Genomic DNA, 6,000 nt, shown 5'->3' on the forward strand with positions numbered 1-6,000 from the left:
ACTCGGCCCCACAAACTGGGGTCGCCCAGACAGGTGGCTTGGGTGCTGTCCCCCGAGACTGTAAAAAGAAAAAGAAGAAGGGTCGTGGCCACGAGAGGCTGTAGTCTACCGCGCTGGTCGTCACAGCTGCGGCTGGGGGCTGGGGCGACCGCAACAAATGCCCACGGCCGCAGAGGGGTAACAGCGGCTCATGCCCTGTGCACCCCAACAGTCGCCACGACGCCGTGGAGTGTCGCGAAATCATCGACCTCGCGAAACGCGTCAGCGAGCGGCGCGAGCAGTCTTCCAAGGACGGCTCTCCACCTCGTTGCTGACCCGGCAAGGAAAGGGTCGACGACGGCGAGGTGGCCGCGGCTGAACGGGACCTCGGGTATCAGTCACCCGAAGGGGTCCTGAAGGATGCCATCACCAGAGACTCCTACTCCGATGGTGACAGTTAGACGAGCCGCTGGGGGGACCCCGCACTCCCCGGTCTACGGGGCCGAAGCCTGCCTTCCTCCGGAAACCCTTTTGGACTCCCCACGGGTCCAGTCTTCTGATGGGTCCATACAGAAACGGCTACAACGTGAGGACGTGGACTCTATCAGCAAACGCAGATGGGAACCCAGGGTCGGGACCTAACCCTAAGGCGAGTACTGAACCAAGAAGGGCTCCACAAACTCTCCCCCAGCTGGGAAGGACCCTTCAAGGAGACAGAAATATGCCGACCCGAGGGTGACCACCTCGCTACAACTGAAGGAGTACCTCTTCCTAACCCCTGGAGCATCTCTGTAAGTTCTGTCCAAAGGAGCAAGCTTGAGGGGTTGAGTTTTTCTCCCTTTTGTAACTAGGTTGCGCATACGTGTACGCCAGCCCAGTGAGGTCCGCCCTCATAAACCCGGCATGTTGGCCTGCACACATGCATGTCGAGTTATAAAGAGAAGATTTACCCCCTCAGATGTGCTCCTATGACAGTTTTATCCTCCTGCATTCATGGTTTTATCCTGCAGTTTCCAGATATTATTTTATCTAACCCACCCAAACAGTTCCCACCCCAGCTGACATGATAACATCTGAATTGAACAGCCAGGCTTGCAATTTAGGACCTCTCCGCGAAAGCAGGAGGGCCCGACAGCCTGGGGCCGGTTGTAAAGAACGGAACCCGTTCCATGGGGTGGTCCGGAGCTGTGTAGCCGCTTAGCCTAGTTTCGTACCTAAAAGCCTGCACACTCCACCACTCTGTGGTGGGTACCCTAGTATTTGGAGCTATAGTCCTGTGGGTCCGACAACCTGGGGTCCGGATCTAGAGAATGGACACTTGTCTCCTGGGGTGGTCCAGAGCCGTGTAGCCGCTCAGCCTGGTCCCGTACCGTGAGCCTACACGTTCCACCACTCTGCGATGGGTGTCCTAGTATTTAGAACCGCGGTCCAGGGGGTCCGGACACACAACTTGGCTTCCCAGGCTAGACCCTGCAGGTCCCGAGCATGTATCAAAGGATGTCTAGTATCAGATGACGGGCCCTATGGGTGTACTGCTAATACTCCCTAGCCAAAGCTGTGTGTAGGTCCAGGTCCCAATCGAGGCTACCTCCTGGGGGCCATTGCCAACTCCTTAAGTATCCTGGTATACAGCCCCGACACGTCGAGCCTACATCCCAGGGGGGCCAAGTACCAAGGAGGAGTCGGTAACACCACACACAACAGGGACAAGTGGTACACAGATAAGTGCTAATACTGCTTGATAAATAGTACTCAAAAGTACCTTACAAAAAGCAAAAGTTATTACATCCGCCTTCAAGCGGAGTCCTAGCTCCATCTCTACTCTATAGGTATGGACCACTCTGCACCAGCAGGGTCGCGTTGAAAGCTAGCTTCGAGCGGCTTGCCAGCGGCGGTGACCACCTCTGCACCAGCGGCTTGCCAGCGGTGGCGACCACCTCAGCGTGTGCTCCATGGCGAGGAGGCCCTCGCCCCGTCCTCCTACGGGGGTGACGACAAGACCATCCAAGCCAAGGAGGTGGAAGCACGGCGGCAGACGACGCTTGCGGTCTGGCCGGTGCCGCGTAGCCGAAGTTCGCCTCCAACCTTCACAAGGCTGGTGATCATCCTTTCCTCTGAATGCTGGAGGAAGAGGCGAATAACCAGCTCATGTGGAAGACGGAGCCGCAGTCCAGCTCGCTCTCCACCACCGCAAGGCTGATGAACATCCTTGAAGCTAAGCACCGGTGGAAGAGCGCCGCCCCCACGAGGCCGTGCACCTCCAGCAGAAGAAAGGCAAGATCGACAGCACCAACCCGCTGGGGAGATTGAAGACAAAGAGCACGAACTCTCTGGCGGCAAGCTCGCCGAGGAGGAGGGCGCCGGCGCAAATCCTTCCACCAAACACAGATACAGATCTTTCCGGCGAACGCCGACACACCCCATCCGAGCAGGTTGCGCACCAAGTTGAGTGCCACCTCGGGCTGGAGGCGCTCGGGAGGGTCTAGCAAGGCGATGGCGGCTACGACGACATAAGAGCGCGGAGAGCTCGAGGGCGAAAGGGCACTGATGAGAATGGCTACCACGCTTGGGGGAGTCCCTTTTTAAAGAAGGATTCCCCCACTGACGCCCTGAAGCGCCGCAGAAGACCTCGCCCGACGCGCGCCAAGGTGACCCAGTCTCTGGCACAGGGGCCCGGGCCCACGAGTCATACTCTTTGGGCGTCGGCCTCCGTGTGCGGAGAAGGCGAACCACCATGTGAGGAGCATGCCACCGCCTACGGTAGTGCGTCTCTTCACCTCCGCCGAAAGCAGCTAACCAGTCTACCGCGTGAGGAGTACGCCACCGCCTGCGATAGTGCGCCTCTTCGCCTCCGCCGAAACCAACAGCCTAGTCTCTGACACAGAGGCCCGGGCCCGCGAGTCATCCTTCTTGGGCGCCGGTTCCTGGGTGCAGAGAAGCCGAACTGCCGCTCGCGCCAGTAACGCGCCTCCTCGGGGCCGCCACAGAAGACAGAAAGATTTTCAAAACCAATGCAGCGGTATCGAGGCACCCCGTGCGTGGCCCAGTAAAAGCATCAAGTGCGGAGGTCACGGGTCAGTCAGCCGAGGGGACAGACGTGGCAGTTGGCGTGTTCGAAGGCGGGCTGGCAGTAATTACGACAGCAAGCGCACGGAAGCAGCACGCCAATCGCCAGTCAAACTTTGGCCCCACCTGCAGGCTCGTATCCTCCCCTGAGGCGGGCCCGGGGGCCACTGTCGGTACCCTGAATCAGGGGTACCCCTTACTATAGTATGAACACACGGTGCCTGTGCGACTATCTCTAGCCGCGCGGTGAACAGCACCCGACCACAACACGTGGGCCATCCCAAAGGACGCCATGTGGACAGAAGAGGTGATATACTCCTGGATACCATCAGTAGGTCCGGACCTCCTCAAGAAAGCGCCGGACCCCTGTACACATAGCTCGGACCTCCGAGTACAGCCTGTGACTCTCAAGTGAGCAAGCCGGACTCCTTGGATGAGGTCCGGACCCCTCTGAGTGAGGTCCAGGCCACCCACAGCAAGGTCCCGGGACAGGGAATACCCTGGCCTAGGTCAAGGACTGGCGAGGGTCTGGTACTGGCACGTGCCCAGACTTTATCCAGTGTGCTTCCACTCCCCGCTCAGGCGGAGGCCCGATGCTGCCACGTGGACTATCGCCTCTGACGTAAGCTAGCGGGCGGAGCCTGACGTAAGGCCTCTGGGCCGCGCTGCCTCTGCATTTACTGCGGAGAAGACGTGCCGCCTGTCTATCCCGCTGACAGACGATGTGCCCCCTCAGCATTTAATGTGTCCTGTCCACTCCACTGGCAGGCGGCGTCCAGGCCATCCTGCAGGCGGCGTGCCTGTCGAGTCCACTGTCAAACAGTATGCCCGTGCTGTGAGGTGCACTGTGTCCATCATCACTTATACGTTGCCAGTGAAGCTTCCGCTGCACGCCGATACTACGCAGATCACGGATGTCAGGGCGCAAGAAGATTGCTCTAGCAATGAACATTAGTGGCTCCAAGTATTACATCCGTTATGTTCCTAGGCCCACATGTCGGGGCTCAGTACCTTTGTATATGCCCCCCTTAGGGAGGCATGCAACGTTACAAGGAGAAAAAGAGGACAGACTCAAGCTCACTCAAGCACACTTAGACGCTCACAAGTTCATACAAGCTCAATACATCACACAATGGAGTAGGGTGTTACGCTCCAGCGGCCCGAACCACTCTAAATCCTTGTGTGTTCTTGTGTTCTTCACGTTTCCAACTAACAGGCAAAACGTTTAGGCCCCTCCTCATCTTAGGATTTAGGGCGTGTGCATTCCGCCACCCGGCCGGAGATTTCCCCTCTGACAAGCACATTTTTGCGACGGGCTCCAACCAGAACTATAGAAAGTGTGGTGTGATCTTAATTCCTCGATAAAAATACCAATGTCATCATATGGTAATACCAACGTCATCGAATGAGAGTTTGCATCTCTATTGGCCTTTATATTCTACTAGGTAAATACTCGTGCAATGCAACGGGAAAAATAGTGTAAAAACAACATATGTATAATCATATGTTGCAACAGGAATTTACAATAAAATAGATAGATACCCGTTCGTTGCAACGATTTCTATATATCACATAAATAACAAAGTTATTGGAACACATTTCAAACCTTTATAATAATACTAACAATGAAGATGTCACAACATTGTTGAGCTATAGATAAGACTAAAACATCCATAGGATAGAAGAACCAATATAATGGCATCTTGAGTTTCTTATGGTGTAGATCTACAGTCTTTAGCTCCTTCGGTCCTTCCTCTAAAGCAGCTTCCGTCTCTTCTTATAACAACGCAATTAGTTCTTGTGTCAAAATGATTACTGCACATCTTGACAATATGGCTAATAACATACAAAGTCTTCCTGACATCTTTTCAAGTTATCTCTGTGTTCAACAAACTCCATGTAATGCTTTCTAGAGCTTGAAAGATCATATGATATATTTTAACTATAATTGATATATCTTCACTATAATCACACATCTCTAGTTCCATAATCCAGGTACTAAAACTTCAACATTGTTAATCTGTGAAACAAAATTTTGGATTCATGTAGTTTATGATCACATTTATTATAGGCCATTTATATTTTCCAAATTATCCCTGAAAGATAGCGACTTGAGGACATGCAAATGTAATTTTAATATGTAATCCTACCCTCCACCACGCCCCAGTCTTCGACCATTTCTATCAAAAGCTTCTACTGCTTGAATAACGAGTATTATCCAGTGTGTTTATGTGGTAGAGCATTTACAAAGTAAATGAAAGAGGACCTCCAGACAATTATAAAGATCAGCATGGGAACACAATGACAATACTATGGGGATAAAACATGAATCACAGGTAGTGAATCCATGTCATACATTAAATGGTGCATGTAGTGAATACATGTCAACTTAAACTATGATAGCATGATAGCAGTTATAAGTGATCCCACCAAACCAGTAACTTATATAAATTAGATGTGGAGAAGGCTTCACAATAACATGGAAATAAAATTTCATACTTTCTTCATCTTACCTTGATCGTTTTCATTTTCCCTCGAGACACCATGATAGCAGTTATAAGTGAGCATGCTAGCTATGAATTGACCTCTGGACCACCAAAACTGGTCTGAAAAACATCTATCTAAATCATCATAACAACAACAGACTGCAAATACCAGTGTCACCTTCCAAAGTTACCTCACCCATCTGGCATGTGCTTATGTGGTTGGTGTTGCCATCCAACAGGATAGCACAAAGGGTGAACAAAGCAAACCAATTTTGATAGCCAAAATTAAACGTGGAACTCTTCTCGGTATATACTAATGAGCCCATTCCATCAGTTAGACTTAAATTAGTTTTTAAAGGGGAAAACATAGGAGCCTAAATTAGTTTTAATCAGCATTTCAAGTGTCAATAACTCAATATTATACTCTTTATTTTGATAGGACACAGATTTCAACTGAAATCCATGCCTC

This window comes from Zea mays, chromosome 4 (genome assembly GCF_902167145.1).
Source record: "Zea mays cultivar B73 chromosome 4, Zm-B73-REFERENCE-NAM-5.0, whole genome shotgun sequence".
NCBI classification, from domain to species: domain Eukaryota; kingdom Viridiplantae; phylum Streptophyta; class Magnoliopsida; order Poales; family Poaceae; genus Zea; species Zea mays.